The sequence below is a fragment of the Salvelinus fontinalis genome, chromosome 16, assembly GCF_029448725.1.
Source record: "Salvelinus fontinalis isolate EN_2023a chromosome 16, ASM2944872v1, whole genome shotgun sequence".
Classification (NCBI taxonomy): Eukaryota; Metazoa; Chordata; class Actinopteri; order Salmoniformes; family Salmonidae; genus Salvelinus; species Salvelinus fontinalis.
The window spans coordinates 33,611,727-33,631,979 of record NC_074680.1 but is presented as its reverse complement, the minus strand read 5'-3'; the positions used below and the strand labels follow the sequence as shown (position 1 = coordinate 33,631,979).

Sequence of the window (20,253 nt, the reverse complement as noted above, 5' to 3'; positions counted from 1 at the left end):
TGGTTGGCGGCTCTGGCAGATCCTGTCTGGTTGGCGGCTCTGGCAGATCCTGTCTGGTTGGCGGCTCTGGCAGATCCTGTCTGGCTGACGGCTCTAGCGGCTCCTGTCTGGCTGATGGCTCTAGCGGCTCCTGTCTGGCTGACGGCTCTGTAGGCTCATGGCAGACGGGCGGCTTTGCAGGCTCATGGCAGACGGGCGGCTTTGCAGGCTCCTGGCAGACGGATGACTCAGATGGCGCTGGGGAGACGGATGGCTCAGATGGCGCTGGGGAGACGGATGGCTCAGATGGCGCTGGGGAGACGGATGGCTCAGATGGCGCTGGGGAGACGGATGGCTCAGATGGCGCTGGGGAGACGGATGGCTCTGGCCGGATACGGCGCACTGTAGACCTGGTGCGTGGTGCCGGAACTGGAGGCACCGTGCTAATGATAAGCACCTTCCTACTAGTGCGTAGAGCAGGGACAGGGCACACTGTATTCTCAAAGCCTACTCTATCCCTGATGCGTGGTACCGGCACTGGTGACACCGGGCTGAGGACAAGCACATCAGGATTAATAGGGGGAGAAGATACAGTGGGTTCAGGGCTCTGGAGACGCACAGGTAGCTTAGTGCGTGGACCCGGAACTGGAGGCACCGGGCTAGATACACGCACTACAGGGAGAGTGCGTGGAGGAGGAACAGGGCTCAGGATACGCACTGGTAGCCTAGTGCGTAGTGTAGACACTGTAGGTACTAGGCTGGGGCGGGGAGGTGGTGCCGGAAATACCGGACCGTGGAGGCGTACTGGCTCTCTTGAGCATTGAGCCTGCCCGACCTTACCTGGTTGAATGCTCCCGGTTGCCCGACCAGTGCGGGGAGGTGGAATAACCCGCACCGGGCTATGTAGGCGAACCGGGGAAACCATGCGTAAGGCAGGTGCCATGTATGCCGGCCCGAGGAGACGCACTGGAGACCAGACGCGTTGAGCCGGCCTCATGACACCTGGCTCAATACCCAATCTAGCCCTCCCAGTGCGGGGAGGTGGAATAACCCGCACCGGGCTATGCACTCGTACAGGAGACACCGTGCGCTCTACTGCGTAACACGGCGCCTGCCCGTACTCCCGCTCTCCACGGTAAGCCTGGGAAGTGGGCGCAGGTCTCCTACCTGCCCTTGGCCCACTACCCTTTACCCCCCCCCCAAGAAATTTTTGGGAGTTACTCACGGGCTTTTTCGGCTTCCGTGCCAGACGCGTTCCCTCATAGCTCCGGTTCCTCTCTCCGGTAGCCTCCGCTCTCCTCAGTGCCTCCAGCTGTTCCCATGGGAGGCGATCTCTACCAGCTAGGATTTCCTCCCATGTGTAGACACCCTTTCCATCCAGAACATCGTCCCATGTCCATTGCTCCTTCTTCTGTCCCTTTCTCCGTTGACTCCGTCGAGCATTCCCATACCGCTTGGTCACTGTATTTTGTTGGTGGGTGATTCTGTAATAGCTGTCGCTTTCCTCATCCTCGGATGAGGTGAGGAGAGAAGGATCTTCGGACCAAAATGCGGAGTCAGGGAAATATGCCATCTTTATTTTATAACGAAAACCGATGACACGAAAACAAACACTTTAACAAACTACAAAATAAGAAAACGACGTACAACGGAACCTGAACATAAACTCACATCAACAAACGTAAACTCACGAACAGGAACGTACATCAAAACGAACGAACAGCTAAACAGCTCCAAAAGTGAATACATCGAACATAACGAAGACATCACAGGAGACAATCACCCACCAACAAACAGTGAGAATGCCCTACCTAAATATGACTCTTGATTAGAGGAAAATGCAAACCACCTGCCTCTAATCAAGAGCCATACCAGGCAAACCGAAACCAACATAGAAACAGATAACATAGACTGCCCACCCAAAACACATGCCCTGACCAAAAACACATAAAAACTAACATAAATAGGTCAGGACTGTTGCAGAATAGTAGTTTTCTAGATTTGATGGTAGTTTTATGGAATGGATGGTAGATTTGTAGAATTGATGGTAGCTTTACAGATGTAATGTGAGTTTTATAGATTTTATTCGGCTTCTAATTGTAGTTCTATAGATTTGGTGGTAGTTTCATAGATTTGATGATGCTTCTAACGGTAGTTTTATACATTTGATGGTAGTTTTATAGATGTGATGGTAGTTGTATAGATTTGATGGTAGTTAATAGATTTGATGCTGCTTCTAATTGTAGTTTTATGGATTTGATGGTAGTTTAATATATTTGATGGTAGTTTTATAGATTTGTTGGAAGTTTTAAAGGTTTGATTGTAGTTTTATAGATGTAATGGTAGTTTTATAGATTTGATGGTAGTTTTACAGGTGTAATGGTAGTTTTATAGATTTGATGGTAGTTTTACAGATGTAATGGTAGTTTATAGTTTTGATGCTGCTTCTAATGCAAGTATTACAGATGTAAAGGTAGTTTTATAGATTGACTGGTAGATGTATAGATTTGATGCTGATTCTAATGGTAGTTTTATAGATGTAAGGGTAGTTTTATAGATTTAATGGTAGTTTTATAGATGTGATGCTGCTTCTAATGGTAGTTTTATAGATGTAAGGGTAGTTTTATAGATTTAATGGTAGTTTTATAGATGTGATGGTAGTTTTATACATTTGATGCTAGTTTTATAGATTTGATGGTGGTTTTATAGATTTGATGCTGCATCTAATGTTAATTTAGTAGATTTGATGGTAGTTTAATAGATTTGATGGTAGTTTTATAGATTTAAGGGTAGTTTTATAAATTTGCTGGTAGTTTTATTGATGTATGGTAGATTTATAGATTCAATGGTAGTTTTACATAAATAATAGAAGTTCTATAGATTTGATGGTAGGTTTTTAGATTTGGTGGTAGTTTTATAGATGTATTGGTAGTTGTAGAAATGGGATGGTAGTTTTATAGATTTGATGCTGCTTCTAATGGTGGTTTTATAGATGTATTGGTAGTTTTACAGATTTAATGGTAGTTTTATAGATTTCATGCTGCTTCTAATGGTAGTTTTAAAGATTTGATGGTAGCTTTATAGATTTGATGCTGCTTATAATGGTAGTATTATAGTTATAGATTTTATGATCATTCTGATGGTAGTTTTATAGATTTTATGGTAATTTTATAGATGTTACGGTAGTGTTATAGATGTTATGGTAGTTTTATAGATTTGTTGGTAGTTTTATAGATTTGATGCTGCTTCTAATGGTAGTTTTATAGATTTGATGGTAGTTTTACAGATGTAATGGTAGTTTTTTCAATTCGATGGTAGTTTTTGATGGAGATTTATAGATTTGATGGTAATTTTATAGATTTGTTGGTAGTTTTATAGATTTGATGGAAGTTTTATAGATGTAATGGTAGTTTTATAGACTTGATGGTAGTTCTATAGATTTGATACTGTTTCTAATGTTAGTTTTATAGATTTGATGCTGCTTCTAATGGTAGTTTTATAGATTTCATGGTAGTTTTATAGATTTCATGGTAGTATTAAAGATTTATAGGTTTTATAGGTTTATAGGTTTGATTGTAGTTTTATAGATGTAATGGTAGGTTTATAGATGTTATGGTAGATTTACAGATGTAGAGGTAGTTTTACAGATTTGATGGTAGATTTACAGATGAAGAGGTAGTTTTATAGATTTAAAGGTAGATTTATAGATTTGATGCTGCTTCTAAATGTAGTTGTATAGATGTAATTGTAGTTGTATAGATGTAATGGTAGTTTTATAGATTTGATGGTAGTTTTATACTTTTGATGCTAGTTTTATAGATTTGATGGTAGTTGTATAGATTTAATGCTCCTTCTAATGGCAGTTTTATAGTTTTGATGGTAATTTTATAGATTTGATGGTAGTTTTATACATTTGATGGTAGTTTTATAGATTTGATGCTGCTTCTAATGGTAGTTTTATAGATTTATGATGATTCTAATGGTAGTTTTATAGATTTTATGGTGGTATTATAGATTTCATTGTAGTCTTATAGTTTTGATGGTATTTTCATGGATTAGTAGGTAGTTTTACAGATGTAATGATAGTTTTTTAGATGTAATGGTAGTTTTATAGATGTAATTATAGTTTGAAAGATTTAATGGTATATTTATAGATTTGATTGTTGTTTTACAGAGTTGATGCTGCTTCCAAAGGGAGTTTAAAAAGAGTTTTATAGATTTGATGCTGCCTCTAATGGTAGTTTCATAGATTTGATGGTCATTTTACACATTTGATGGTAGTTTTATAGATTTTACGGTAGTTGTACAGATTTGATGGTAGTTTTATAGATTTGATGCTGTTTCTAATGTTAGTTTTATAGATTTGATGCTGCTTCTAATGGTAGTTTTATAGATTTAATGGTAGATTTATAGATTTGATAATTGTTCTATAGATTTGTTGCTGCTTCAAAATGTAGTTTAGTTTTATACATTTGATAGTAGTTTTATAGATTTCATGGTAGTATTACAGATTTGATGGTAGTTTTATAGATTTGATGCAGCTTCTAGTGGTAGTTTTATATACTTGATGGTAGTTTTACACATGTAATGGTAGTTTTTTCAATTTGATGGTCATTTTTGATGGTCGTTTTATAGATTTTATGGTGGTTTTATAGATCTATTGGTAGTTTTATAGATTTATGATGCTTCTAATGGCATTTTTATAGATTTATGATGCTTCTAATGGCATTTTTATAGATTTGATGGTAGTTAAATAGCTATAATGGTAGTTAAATAGCTGTAATGGTAGTTTTCTAGATTTGATGGAAGTTTTACAGATGTAATGATAGTGTATATATGTAATGGTAGTTTTATAGATGTAATGGTAGTTTTATAGATTTGATGCTGCTTATAATGGTATTTTTAAAGATTTGATGGTAGTTTATAGATTTGATGCTGCTTCTAATGGTAGTTCTTTTTAGATGTATGATGCTTCTAATAGTAGTTTTAAAGATTTGATGGTAATTGTATAGATTTGATGCTGCTTCTAATGGTAGTTTTTTTAGATGTATGATGCTTCTAATAGTAGTTTTAAAGATTTGATGGTAATTGTATAGATTTGATGCTGCTTCTAATGGTAGTTCTATAGATTTATGATGCTTCTAATGGTAGTTTTACAGATTTGATGGTAGTTTTATAGATTTGATGGTAGTTTTATAGATTTTATGGTAGTTTGATAGATTTGATGTTGCTTCTAATGGTAGTTTTACAGATGTAAAGGTAGTTTCATAAATGTAATGGTAGATTTATAGATTTGATGCTTCTTCTAATGGTAGGTATAGATTTAATGGTAGTTTTTTACATTTGATGCTAGTTTTATACATTTGATGCTAGTTTTATAGATTTGATGGTAGTTGTACAGATTTGATGGTCGTTTTACAGATGTAAATGGTAGTTTTATAGATTTGATGTTGCTTCTAATGGTAGTTTTACAGATATAAATGTAGTTTCATAGATTTAATGGTAGAGTTATAGATTTGATGCTTCTTCTAATGGTAGTTTTATAGATGTAATGGTAGTTTTATAGATTTAATGGTAGTTTTATACATTTGATGCTAGTTTTATACATTTGATGGTAGTTTTATAGATTTGATGGTTCTTCTATTGGTTGCTAATAGATTTGATGCTCCATCTAATGGAGCATAGTTTTGTAGATTTGATGGTAGTTTAATAGATTTGATAATACTTCTAATTGTAGTTTTATAGTTTTGATGCTAGTTTTATACATTTGATGGTAGTTTTATAGATTTGATGGTAGTTGTATAGATCTATTGGTAGTTTTATAGATTTGATGCTCCTTCTAATGGCAGCTTTATAGATTTGATGGTAGTTTTATAGATTTGAAGGTAGTTTTATAGATTTGATTTCTGCTTCCATTGGTTGCTAATAGATTTGATGCTGCATCTAATGTTAGTTTTTTAGATTTGATGGTAGTTTAATAGATTTGATGCTCCTTCTAATGGCAGTTTTAAAGATTTGATGGTAGATTCATAGATTTGATACTGCTTCTAATGGTAGTTTTATAGATGTAATGGTAGTTTTATAGTTTTGATGCTAGTTTTATACATTCGATGGTAGTTTTATATATTTGATGGTAGTTGTATAGATCTATTGGCAGTTTTATAGATTTGATGCTCCTTCTAATGGTAGCTTTATAGATTTGATGCAGCTTCTAGTGGTAGTTTTATATATTTGATTTCATGGTAGTTTTATAGATGTAATGGTAGTTTTATAGATTTGATGGTAGATTTACAGATGTAGAGGTAGTTTTATAGATTTTAAAGGTAGTTTTATAGATTTGATGCTGCTTCTAAATGTAGTTGTATAGATGTAATGGTAGTTTTATAGATGTAATGGTGGTTTTATAGATTTGATGCCATTTCTAATGGCAGTTTATAGTTTTGATGGTAGTTTTATACATCTGATGGTAGTTTTATATATTTGATGGTGCTTCTATTGGTTGCTAATAGATTTGATGCTCCATCTAATGTTAGTTTTGTAGATTTGATGGTAGTTTAATAGATTTGATGCTGCTTCTAATGGTAGTTTTATAGATGTAATGGTAGTTTTATAGTTTTGATGCTAGTTTTATACATTTGATGGTAGTTTTATACATTTGATGGTAGTTTTATACATTTGATGGTGCTTCTATTGGTTGCTAATAGATTTGATGCTCCATCTAATGTTAGTTTTGTAGATTTGATGGTAGTTTAATAGATTTGATGCTACTTATAAATGGTAGTTTTATAGATTTGATGCTAGTTTTATAGATGTAATGGTAGTTTTATAGATTTGATGTCATTTCTAATGGCAGTTTTATAGTTTTGATGGTAGTTTTATACATCTGATGGTAGTTTTATAAATTTGATGGTGCTTCTAATGGTTGCTAACAGATTTGATGCTGCATCTAATGTTAGTTTTGTAGATTTGATGTTAGTTTTATACATTTGATGGTAGTTTTATAGATTTAATGGTAGTTTTATACATTTGATGGTAGTTTTATAGACTTATGGTAGTTTTACAGATTTAATGGTATTTTCATAGATTTGATGCTGCATCTAATGTTAGTTTTGTAGATTTGAAGGTAGTTAAATAGATTTGATGGTAGTTTTATAGATTTGATGACGCTTCTAAAGGTTGTTTTATAGTTGTAATGGTAGATTTATAGATTTTATGCTGCTTCTAATGGTAGTTTTATAGATGTAATAGTAGTTTTAAAGATTTAATGGTAGTTTTATAGATGTGATGGTAGTTTTATAGATGTAATTGTAATTGTATAGATTTAATGGTGGTTTTATAGATTTGATAGTAGTTTTATAGATTTGATGGTAGTTCTATAGATTTAATGGTAGTTTTATAAATTTGATGGTAGTTTTATAGATTGATGGTAGTTTTACAGATTTAATGATAGTTTCATAGATTTGATGCTGCATCTAATGTTAGTTTTGTAGATTTGAAGGTTGTTAAATAGATTTGATGGTAGTTTTATAGATTTGATGCTGCATCTAATGTTAGTTTTGTAGATTTGAAGGTAGTTAAATAGATTGATGGTAGTTTTACAGATTTGATGCCGCTTCTAAAGGTTGTTTTATAGTTGTAATGGTAGATTTATAGATTTTATGCTGCTTCTAATGGTAGTTTTATAGATGTAATTGTAGTTGTATAGATTTAATGGTGGTTTTATAGATTTGATGGTAGTTTTATAGATTTGATGGTAGTTTTATAGATTTGATGGTAGTTTTATAGATTTGATGGTAGTTTTATAGATTTGATGGTAGTTGTATAGATTTGATGATAGTTGTATAGATTTGATGGTCGTTTTATAGATTTTATAAATTTGATACTAGTTTTATAGATTTGATGGTAGTTGATAGATTTGATGGTAGTTTTATAGATTTAATGGTAGTTTTATAAATTTGATGGTAGTTTTATAGATTGATGGTAGTTTTACAGATTTAATGGTAGTTTTATAGATTTGATGCTGCATCTAATGTTAGTTTTGAAGGTAGTTAAATAGATTTGTTGGTAGTTTTATGGATTTGATGCCGCTTTTAAAGGTTGTTTTGTAGTTGTCATGGTAGATTTATAGATTTTATGCTGCTTCTAATGGTAGTTTTATAGATGTAATAGTAGTTTTAAAGATTTAATGGTAGTTTTATAGATTTGATGGTAGTTTTATAGATGTAATTGTAGTTGTATAGATTTAATGGTGGTTTTATAGATTTGATAGTAGTTTTATAGATTTGATGGTAGTTCTATAGATTTAATGGTAGTTTTATAAATTTGATGGTAGTTTATAGATTTGATGGTAGTTTTATAGATTTTGATTGTTTTTTTTAATAGATGCAATCATAGTTTTATATATTTGATGGTAGTTTTATATATGTAATGGTAGTTTTATAGATTTGATGGTTGTTTTACAGATGTAATGGTAGTTTCATAAATTTGATACTAGTTTTATAGATTTGATGGTAGTTGATAGATTTGATGGTAGTTTTATAGATTTAATGGTAGTTTTATAAATTTAATGGTAGTTTTATAGATGTGATGCTGCATCTAATGTTAGTTTTGAAGGTAGTTAAATAGATTTGATGGTAGATTTATAGATTTAATGGTAATTTTATAAATGTTATGGTATTGTTATAGATTGATGGTAGTTTTACATATTTAATGTTAGTTTCGTAGATTTGAAGGTAGTTAAATAGATTTGTTGGTAGTTTTATAGATTTGATGCCGCTTCTAAAGGTTGTTTTATAGTTGTAATGGTAGATTTATAGATTTTATGCTGCTTCTAATGGTAGTTTTATAGATGTAATAGTAGTTTTAAAGATTTAATGGTAGTTTTATAGATTTGATGGTAGTTTTATATTTGCAATTGTAGTTGTATAGATTTAATGGTGTTTATATAGATTTGATGGTAGTTTTATAGATTTGATGGTAGTTTTATAGATTTTGATTGTTTTCTTTATAGATGCAAACGTAGCTTTATATATTTGATGGTAGTTTTATATATGTAATGGTAGTTTTATAGATTTGATGGTTGTTTTACAGATGTAGTGGTAGTTTTACAGATGTAATGGTAGTTTCATAAATTTGATACTAGTTTTATAGATTTGATGGTAGTTGATAGATTTGATGATAGTTTTATAGATTTGATGCTGCTTTTAATTGTAGTTTTATAGATTTCATTGTAGTTTAATAGATTTGTTGATAGTTGTATAGATTTGACGGTAGTTTCATAGATTTGTTGGTTGTTTTATAGATTTGATGCTGCTTTTAATCGTAGTTTTATAGATTTCATTGTAGTTTAAAAGATTTGTTGATAGTTGTATAGATTTGACGGTAGTTTCATAGATTTGTTGGTAGTTTTATATATTTTGGTTGTTTTTTTTATAGATGCAATCGTAGTTTTATATATTTGATGGTAGTTTTATATATGTGATAGTAGTTTTATAGATGTAATGGTAGTTTTATAGATTTGATGCTGCTTCTAATGGTAGTTTTATAGATGTAATAGTAGTTTTAAAGATTTAATGGTCGTTTTATAGATTTGATGGTAGTTTTATAGATGTAATTGTAGTTGTATAGATTTAATGGTAGTTTTATAGATTTGATGGTAGTTTTATTGATTTAATGGTAGTTTTATATATTTGAAGGTAGTTTTATAGATTTGATGCTGCTTCTGCAAACAGTAGTGTGTAATAAACATGACCTTAAGCAGCATCATTAAAGCTTGTCTTACTAGTGCGCATAATTGGAGGTTGACCACCACCACATTCTGGTCTCTCACATAACACGACACTAACACGTGTACAGTTGAGCTTGAGCCCCGAACGGACTAGTATACTCTCTCCCTCCATCTTGTTATTTATTCTATATTATTTAGAGTAGCCATGATAAGCACAAAGGTTTTTTTCTTGGCCTTTTTTCACGTGACCTTGGAGCTGACATTGTGGAGTTTCAGCCAATCATTGACCTGATGAAAATGGAAGACCAGGCCGCTAATAAATCAGGCTGCCTTTGAAATGACTTTACCCTAATGCTCATTCATCACAGGCCCTAATGCCATTTGTAGGCCGGGAATCGCCTGCCACACGGCAGTAAATAACAACATGGCACAGCATCCCTGGCTCTCTCCCTCACGTCGCTGCAGCCTTCCTATAACATCAGCATGCTATTAAAGACGTCCCTGCCTCACAATGCACTCCACCGTGCGCTGCACTGGACGAGCGAGCGAGAGAGACACACACAAATTCATACATTACACACTCTCAAACACAATGTTCCAGCCTCACATGCAGAGAACAAAGCCCTGCAGCATGCCTTTTCACCATGTAAATATACACCAAATGCATTGTAATTGTCCCATGTTGGCATACATTGTGACTGAGGTATCATATCGTCAACATCTGAGGAGCAGGAGAGAAGAGAATTTAGAAGCAAACGCTTCACCTCCCATTGGGATTTGCTAAAGAAAACAGCTAGTGTTAACAAACAACACAACATCCCTTTTAATAAAGCTTCAAACACAACAAAAAGCTCAACGCTACCAGGTAAGTAGCTCGGTGCTGTAAACACAACAACGTAACCTTGCTTGATTTCTCTTTCCTTACTCTCATGTCATTGTATCGTCGCTCCCCCTTGTTTCCAGTAGGGTGAAAAAGTCATTAATTGCAGGAAAGCTCATTAGAAGGCAATATTTGTTGAGGGAGGACCGTAATACACAATAACCAATGACGATTGCTATTGCCCCCGACACTGATGAGTTCCTCTGCAAGTTTATTTATACATTTAAAAAAAAGAAGATTTGTTCCCATGGGAGATGGGAGATGCATGACAACCCAGCCCTGCATATCCCCCCACCTTCATCCAAGCCCCCCTTCATCGTTCCCATACACAAGCCATTGAGCTGTGGAGGGGCTCTCATTCATCAAACTTCATGGAGCAGGGGAGAGACGGGTCCTGATAATGTGCACTGCTAAAGCTGATTTTCCATGATGAATCTCGGAGCATATAAATTGGCTAATATCTGAAAACATTTACAGATACTAGAGGAATTGACTACTTGTGGGACATGATGGATGAGCCTCCTAGACACCGGCGGACAGCTCTGCAAATCTCTACGGTTGCCTAAAGCCCTCATTTGATTTTCCAATTTACTCCTTTTAAATTTATCCTCCGCTTTAAAAATAAGACGAGAGACGGAGAGAGAGCGAGAGAGAGAGAGCGAAAGATCTGTTTTTTTCTTAAATTGTTTCTTTCCTCCTGCCGTTAGTATGGTGGTGCCGTGTGGTGAGGAGCAGAGCTCCAAAAGGGGTTACTGGGGCAGAACTGATCCGCTTCCACCTGATAGCAGTGAAATGAGAGTGTGTGTGTGTGTGTGTGTATATATTGGGGCTAGGCTGGCTCTACCATACAGAGATCTCCATGGGTCAGCACATTAGACTGCAGCAGGGTCTGACTCCAGTTCCTCTGCTGAACAGGAGTAATTAGTATACTTGTCAAGTGAAGTGCCACGTGCCTGCTTACCTCACCCACAACCACCCCCCCCCCTCCTCCTCTGCCTCCTCTCCTTACTTTTCCTTACTAATGAAGTGCCGTGACTCTTACTATTCAAAACAAAAGGGCTGAATAGAAAGAAGGGATGAAGAGAGAGATGGAAAGAGGAGGAACTTCCTCAGTGTGCCTTTTTAATCTCCAAGTAAGCGGCTGCTAATAGGATCACCATCATTATCATCACCAATTGGCTCTGGGACCCTCTCATACATACAGGTCAAGGGGTCGAAAAAGTAGTATCTAGGAAGTTCTGAAGGTGACCAATAAAAAAAATCTATATTTTTATATTAGTGTGCATAGATGAGAGACATCTTCAAAACATGATGAAGAAATGTATTGGGGAAAAAGATATTACAGGGGAATACTATTGTCTCGAAGTGCTGGTGTCTCTCTAGGAATAAAGGAGTGGCTACAACAGTATTACCTGCCCCTCCCCACCAGCCAGTCTGTCTTCATGAGACGAGGAGCATTTTGGACGTTGATGTCATATTCAAAACGTGATGAAACTGCTTTGAATCTATTGATTTATTTACATGCGCCACCAAATAGCCTTGCTATGGTCCTGCCTGAGTGATACTCCTTCCAATCCTTTAACAGGAAGAGGAAGGAGAAGAAGAGGAGGAAAAAGGACAAACCACCAGTAAAACAATGAAAAGTATAGAGAACTATTTAAGTCTGTAACAATCTGGCTGTAGTAATATGTACATATATTCCACAGTCCCAAAGGCCCCATTTCTGTGCCTCTTAAATGCAAAGGAAAGAGGGGAGCATGGGAATTTAAAAAAAGGATGGTGATAGGCAAAGGCAAGTCTCTCACCCAGTTGGGGGTAATGTCCCTTATATAGAAGTATATTGATCTTTGCAGACCACTCGCTCTCCTGCCACACGCTCACAGTGTGTCCGGCGGGGGGTGGGGGGCAATGATGGATACGCCTGCCAATAGCCCTGAACAAACCTGTTAGCTAAATGCCAGCAAAGACAATTATCCTAGCATTGTTTCATAATGGAAACACATAACAGACGTCTAATATACACACAGGGAGATTCCAGGATTTGACCATGGAGCCTGTGTGTGCAGCGCTTCATTGCCAAAGGCCAGGCAGGTCACTGCTGAGAGGGGAGGCGAAGGAGAGAGAGGCTGTGTCAAATATGTCACCCTCACACAGGTTGGATAGCTGGCTAGCAGCAGACAACCATCTATCTACATGGGAAAGCTGCATAGATGCTACAGCCTAACTATATTGTGCTTGAAGACAGGCTATAACTGCGTGCATGTATGCATTTTGTGTAGCCTATACTTAATTTAGAATTTTATGATCTATAGATTGAAAAAATCCACATTTTCATTTTCAAATAATTTGTCTTTGTCATTACTATTTTGATTTTGTTGTTGTTGTGGTCTCAATCACAAATCTACATATTTCATGTGCAAAATAATATTGAAATTGTTTGTCCAGACCGGTGTGGAAGAACTTAACTGGCCTGCGCAGAGCCCTGACCTCAACCCCATCGAACACCTTTGGGATGAATTGGAATGCTGACTGCGAGCCAGGCCTAATTGTCCAACATCAGTGCCTGCCCTCACTAAAAAATGTATTTTTATTTAACTAGGCAAGTCAGTTAAGAACAAATTATTTTTACAATGACTGCCTACCCCAGCCAATTGTGCGCCACCCTATGGGACTCTCAGTTATGGCCAGATGTGATACAGCCTGGATTTGAACCAGGGACTGTAGTGACACCTCTTATACTGAGATGCAGTGCCTTAGACTGCTGCACCACTTGGGAGCCCATGCTATTACGTCTGAATGGAAGCCATAGTCCCCGCAGCAATGTTCCAACGTTTAGTGGAAAGAAGACTGGAGGCTGTAATAGCAGCAAAGGGGGGTCCAACTCCCTATTAATGCCCATGATTTTAGAATGAGACGTTCGACGAGCATTTGTCCACATACTTTTGGTTATGTAGTGTAAGTATGTACCAAGCATTCGGAAAGTATTCAGACCCCTTCATTTTTTCTACATTTTGTTATGTTACCACGTTATTCTAAAATGTATTATTAAATAGTTTTTCTTTCCATGACAGACTGACCAGGTGAATGCTATGATCCCTTGTTGATGTCACCTGTTAAATCCAAATCAGTGTAGATGAAAGAGAAGAAGACAGGTTAGAGAAGTACTTTTAAGCCTTGAGACAATTCAGAGAGTGAATGGGCAAGACAAAAGATTGATGTGCCTTTGAACGAGGTATGGTAGTAGGTGCCAGGCGCACCGGTTCGAGTGTGTCAAAAACTGCAACGCTGCTGGGTTTTTCACACTCAACAGTTTCCCGTGTGTATCAAGAATGGTTCACCATCCAAAGGACATTCAGCCAACTTGACACAACTGTGGTAAGAATTGGAGTCAACATGGGCCAGCATCCCTGTGGAACGCTTTCGGCACCTTGTAGAGTCCATGTCCTGACGAATTGAAGCTGTTCTGAGGGCAAAACGGGGTTCAACACAATATTAGAAAGGTGTTCCTAATGATTTGTACCCTCAGTGTATACAGTACACTAAGGATGGGCATTGTTATTAGAATATCCGAACGGACGTTAGTATTTGATCACTTGTGTGAGTATGCATTTTCAACTATGTTGGATATCTGAAAAAATGATATGATATTATTTGAAAAGTGAAATAATTTCAAATGACCATCCTTAGTACTGTATAGCCTTCAAGAAGTTAATCTCAGATAGTTCCAGTGTGTGGGTTTTGCAGACAGCCTCCTAGGCAGCATCTCAGAGAGAGAATGCCTCTGTCTGCTGGAAGACTGCCTTGTTCTACACAATGCTCTGACTACTATTTTGAAAGGGAGCGGATAACGGTGGGTCCAAAGCAATAACAGACTTGACTTTGACAAATGGCTCTGCTGTGGAGAAGTTGAAAATAACACACATCCACTTTAATCTCTTTCTTGATTCAATTTAAGGCGCTACGTTTTGACACCATGTGATTCACTCATAAAGCACCCCACTAGCACACGCTTTCCAGGATGCTTCAATTGAAATGATATGGGATCTCTCTTTCTCTGTGTGTATGTGAGTTGTATGAGTGGCTGTGTAAGAGTGCGTGTGTGACATAGAGAGAAGAGAGAGAGAAAAAGAGAGAGTCAATGAGAGAAATGAGAAGGAAATGAACACCGAACAATCATCTGAATGAATTAGGTGAGGGAAAGGATCGCAGAATCAAACAGTGGGAAAAATACCATCAAACCACACGAGAAAGTAGATACTCCAGAAAAATAACCCTGCTAATCAGGTAGGCTACAGTATGTCCTCCTGAATGTTTTGCATTGCAGATCGTGTTTTCCTCTGCATCAATGAAAGGGAGATTTTTTTTGCAGACTGTCAGCCAGCAAAGGTAAACATTACACAGGGTGTGAAGTAGTGAAAAACGATGAAATACAGACAGCCATATTCTACCCTATCCTCAAAATAACAACGCAAATATACAGAGGTCTGTCCGGTTGGGTTGATGTGTTGCGCTTGGTGGAGCAGAGATGGATGGAGAGCAATTACTGTGGTGTTCATGGCTCACTCATTTCGGTGACTATTAGGGGAGTAGGAGTAAGTTGAGCCCTTTATTACATTCAGCATCACTCCGTCAAGGGAAATATAGTATTCTTTATAACAAAGATATCTACATCTAAACGTCCCTTTTTCAGGACCCTGTCTTTCAAAGATAATTCGTAAAAATCCAAATAACTTCACAGATCTTCGCTGTAAAGGGTTTAAAAACTGTTTCCCATGCTTGTTCAATGAATCATAAACAATTAATGAATATGCACATGTGGAACGGTCGTTAAGACACTAACAGCTTACAGACGGTAGGCAATTAAGGTCACAGTTATGAAAACTTAAGACACTAAAGTTTACTAATGTGATGTCCTAACTAGACATCACCGGCAACAACGTCGCCTATGGGCACAAACCCACCGTCGCTGGACCAGATAGGATTGGCAAAAAGTGCTCTTCACCGACGAGTCGCGGTTTTGTCTCACCAGGGGTGATGGTCGGATTCGCGTTTATCATCGAAGGAATGAGCGTTACACTGAGGCCTGTACTCTGGAGCGGGGATCGATTTGTAGGTGGAGGGTCCGTCATGGTCTGGGGCGGTGTGTCACAGAATCATCGGACTGAGCTTGTTGTCATTGCAGGCAATCTCAACGCTGTGGTACTCTTCCTGCAGGCCCATCCTGACATGACCCTCCAGCATGACAATGCCACCAGCCATACTGCTTGTTCTGTGCGTGATTTCCTGCAAGACAGGAATGTCAGTGTTCTGCCATGGCCAGCGAGGGGCCCGGATCTCAATCCGATTGAGTACGTCTGGGACCTGTTGGATCGGAGGGTGAGGGCTTGGGCCATTCCCCCCAGAAATGTCAGAGAACTTGCAGGTGCCTTGGTGGAAGAGTGGGGTAACGTCTCACAGCAAGAACTGGCAAAGCTGGTGCAGTCCATGAGGAGGAGATGCACTGCACTACTTAATGCAGCTGGTGGCCACACCAGATACTGACTGTTACTTATGATTTTTACCCCCCCTTTGTTCAGGGACACATTATGACATTTCTGTTAGTCACATGTCTATGGAACTTGTTCAGTTTATGTCTCAGTTGTTGAATCTTGTTATGTTCATAAAAATCTTTACACGTTAAGTTTGCTGAAAATAAACGCAATGGACAGTGAGAGGACGTTTCTTTTTTTGCTGAGTTTATTTCAGGATGTTGTGTATCACTGGAAATAATCTGAATTCATGTTTGTCCAAAAATAGTGGTCTCTCGGCACAACTTGCCCTGGGAATGGGGTAAGTTGAACAGCAGGACAGGGTAAGTTAAGCCAATTACAAATGTCTGTACTGAATGAAATATTATAATATTAAATATTATCATGTCTTTATTTCCCAAACACAATTGCTTTTGTCTTTTAGTCATTTTAAGGACCTTTAACACAGGCTTAAAGGGGAAATTAAGCATCTCCGGCACCATCCCAATGACAGCATATGTGAAAATGGCGCATTTTGTGGAAAAAAAGATTGAGGGATATAAGTGTTTCCAATAACATCATCGGTTGTGCATTGTGATTTTAACCAATTATTAGCAGGCATTGCCTACTAAATGGTTGATGTAATTGGAAAAACGTATCTTTTTACTAGAAAACATAGAAACACCATTTTCACGTATGTTGATGTTGGGGTGCTGGAGATGATGAATGTAAAGTTTAGAATTTGTGAAATTTCCCTTTAAAAAAAGTGCAAAGTGTTAACACTTTGTTGTTACAAAGAAGAAAACACTTGCCATTGGCCCAGCTATTGGCTCAACTTACCCAATGTCCGTTGGCTCAGTTTACCCCACGGCACACTTTGACTGTATTAGCCCACACAGCTACAAAGATGCACATTCATGCTCGGTTTAGGACCTCATATTGAAGTTTCTAGAGACGCCAACTGTGTAGAACAAGCTAAAAATGTATCTACTTTGGTTTAGATACAAGCCTCATGAAACCTCTAACACAAGAAATGAATTTGACTTGGTGAAAATCCGTTCTTTGGACCTAACTTGGTTACCACTTCTTCCATGTGGTTTCTTTCTTCACAGACTCCATGAAATGATGATCTCTCGCTAAATATTTGGTAAACTGACACATTTTGTGTGTGGTTCCCTAGAAACAAGGGTCGCTCAACTGACCCCAGTCTCACCTACTCATCAACCCTTTACAGGCACGTCCCCCGAGTTCACGTAAAAGCACATTTAATCATTCAGTTGACACTTGGAAAATAACTAAAGGATTCTTCGTTATCCAGTGGCAATTTAACTCCTGGTTCCCTCCATCCTGTTGCTCTTTGTAACGTTATTGTGGGTGCACAAGGTACGTGGACAACTGCTACTGTATGGATGGGCGAAGGAGGAGTATTATAGACTGTGCTAAAAGAAATAATCACACAGTTTGCTATTACCTATATTGGTATGATGATCTGTGCAACTCTTCATACAATATTATTTTATTTAGTATATATACTTAAGTAATATTAGTATAATTTTTAAGGATTCTAGATTATCAAATGTTTGAAAGGGTTGAATAATTTGTGACACCTTTAGCATATAAGTGTTTTAAATAGGAACTAATTATGCCATTATATAAAAAAAACACATGATTGGATTTTAAAATCTATAATAACTATACACATTCCATGATGTCAAGCCATGAGAGAAAACAGACTAACCATGATGCATCAGGACTGTTTTTCAAGCGGTCTTTTGGGACACTTTCTGTACATTCAAGAAAAAATTAGTGTTTTTATTTTTTCCCTCTCCCTTTGTGTCCATCAGCTGCGCTATGCAGCAACCATTTGCTTTTTCTGCCACACTTTCCCCTCAATTCCATTTCCTTAGTGGAAATGGGAGGGAGGGAGGGAGGAAGAGAGGGTGGGTGTATGGTGGAGTAGAAGGGGGAGAGGGGGTGATCAGGGGGGTTATAAATAACACTGATGAAATGAACTAGCATTGATCTAAACAGCAGTTAAGTGGTGGGTGGTCTTCCGAGTGCTTAATTGTCAGTCATCTACCCCAGGTAGTAGCAGTGGCAGGGGCCCATCTCTCATTAAGACTGTGTGGGCTGTACAACATCAGCAGCAGCACTGTGGTGCAAGCTTCTCTCTGGAAGGGAATTAAGACTGAGAGAACGATTGAAAGAAAGGCCCTACTCACACACTTTGCCCTCCTGATCCAGAAGGAACCTGTCCACGATGACACGAGCAATGAGTGTGGGGGAGAGGTTCACTGGTGAAGGGGTTAAAAGAACAAGGGGGAGAATGGATGAGTATTGTGTGGTAAGAGGATCTAGAGTTCAAATCAAAACAGAGCAGGGTGGGGGGACTCTGCTATCCTTCCTCCATAAAGAATGGCACAATTGTGAGACATTCAAGGACATTCCCACAATTTTGGATCATTTGGATATGTCAAAGTTTTTTTTAAAGAACTAAGAATGACTCCATTGGAATAACATTGGCTGTCCATGTTGGGTTGATGTCACAGATATAATTACATTTTCTAATGGAGCTAAATTGCAGTAGGACTATATTGTTCTATTTTACATCCTTGACCCAACTTTCGACAGCAGTCTTCAAATCATTTTGTTTTTTGCAAACCTTCCGTCGACCTAACATTTCCTTAATAAGCAACAATAAGACCAACCAACCTAGAGACAGAGCTTTAATCATATGACGATTACCAATGTGAAAATACAGGACAGGACACACCAGAGAGACTGGAGATAGTAACTACAGTACAATGCCTAATATCACAGGCACTGGAAGAGGAAGAGTGGCGGACCTATGGCAGAGGCAGTCTGAAGGGAAGGGAAAACACCTTTAGAAGTGAGAAGGCCGTAGTAGGATGGAGATCAAGGGTAAGCCTGACAGGAATTCTAATGACTCATTTGGGGGCCTGATTACCAGTGCGAATTTGGCCCTGACAACAAGCCCACCAGCCCACTCCCTCATTCCATCTCGCTACTTATTTTGTTCAGTAGCCCCATATTATGTATTATTCAAGACAGGTTAGGAATAAGGACAGGTGCACCAACTGATTATCTCTCGTGGAGGCTAAAGAAAAAAACTTCTACAAACAGGCACCTTGAAATGCAATGATTTGAGGAAAGAAAGGTGTTTTCTTTTCTTATTCACACAGAGTGTAACAAAATGTTAGGAAAATTATACAAAAACAAGCAGTATGGACAAAAGTTAATACAGCACAATATCAACATGGAAAACACTTGAAATGACAAACTACCTAATAACAAGACACCCTGATGAAGGCGTTAGCCGATATGCGCTAGTTTATTTTAATAATGACTTAACCAACACATTAAAGGCTTTTTAACTTTCAAACCCACACAAGTGCCTGGACTTTGATTTTTTATGCCACTTAGCATACATTTGTGCTTATAATTTGTATTTTTGCTTTTCAATACCTAATAACACCATTGCCTCAATAATACACAAAGATGGCTAGTTAAATGTGTGCCATTTTCAGTGACTTCTTTAGGAAACCGAATGTTCTTACAGCCGGGGAACATTTTTCTCTTGTTAGCATAATTGGGGACCAAAAGTGACTTTGCCCTCAGCTTGTAGTGAGATTGTAGTGTTTCATCTGTGTGATCCTTCCTAGTGGTGTTGGAAGCAGAGAAAGCGAGAGAGAGTACTCCACTCTGCACGAAGACTTTAACAATCGCCGGTAGTATTTGTTAACATCTCCATAATTCTGCATACAAAAGGCAGCTAGCTTAAGACCAAACATGTCTATAATTATAACAGAGGTTAGGAGACAATCTAAATCTTTATTAGTGTGGGAGCATCTTAGCCTGTGTAGTTTACAGGTATCTCTCCAAATCGCTCTCTCTTCCCCCTCCCCCTCTTTCTCTTTTGCCATCTCTTCCCCTCTTCCAAGATTCATCCCTCTCTTCCATTCACATAAACCCTGGGATAACAAGAGAGGGTTGCATCCCCAGTAACCCACATCAGCTATGACACATGAAAAATGGCAACATTACCCACGCTGGCCCAGCTTGCATAAGGACCAGCTGATTAGTTCAGGTACTTGCATCTCCCTAATTTTCATATTAATCATCAGTCCATCTCCCAGCTT

General features: G+C 37.7%; 1 pseudogene; it reads right to left on the bottom strand.

The window, feature by feature from the left end:
• LOC129813371 (CDAN1-interacting nuclease 1-like) overlaps positions 1 to 19,684 on the bottom strand; it is a 90,454-nt pseudogene extending 70,770 nt beyond the window's left edge.
• Between the last annotated feature and the right edge of the window lie 569 nt (positions 19,685 to 20,253).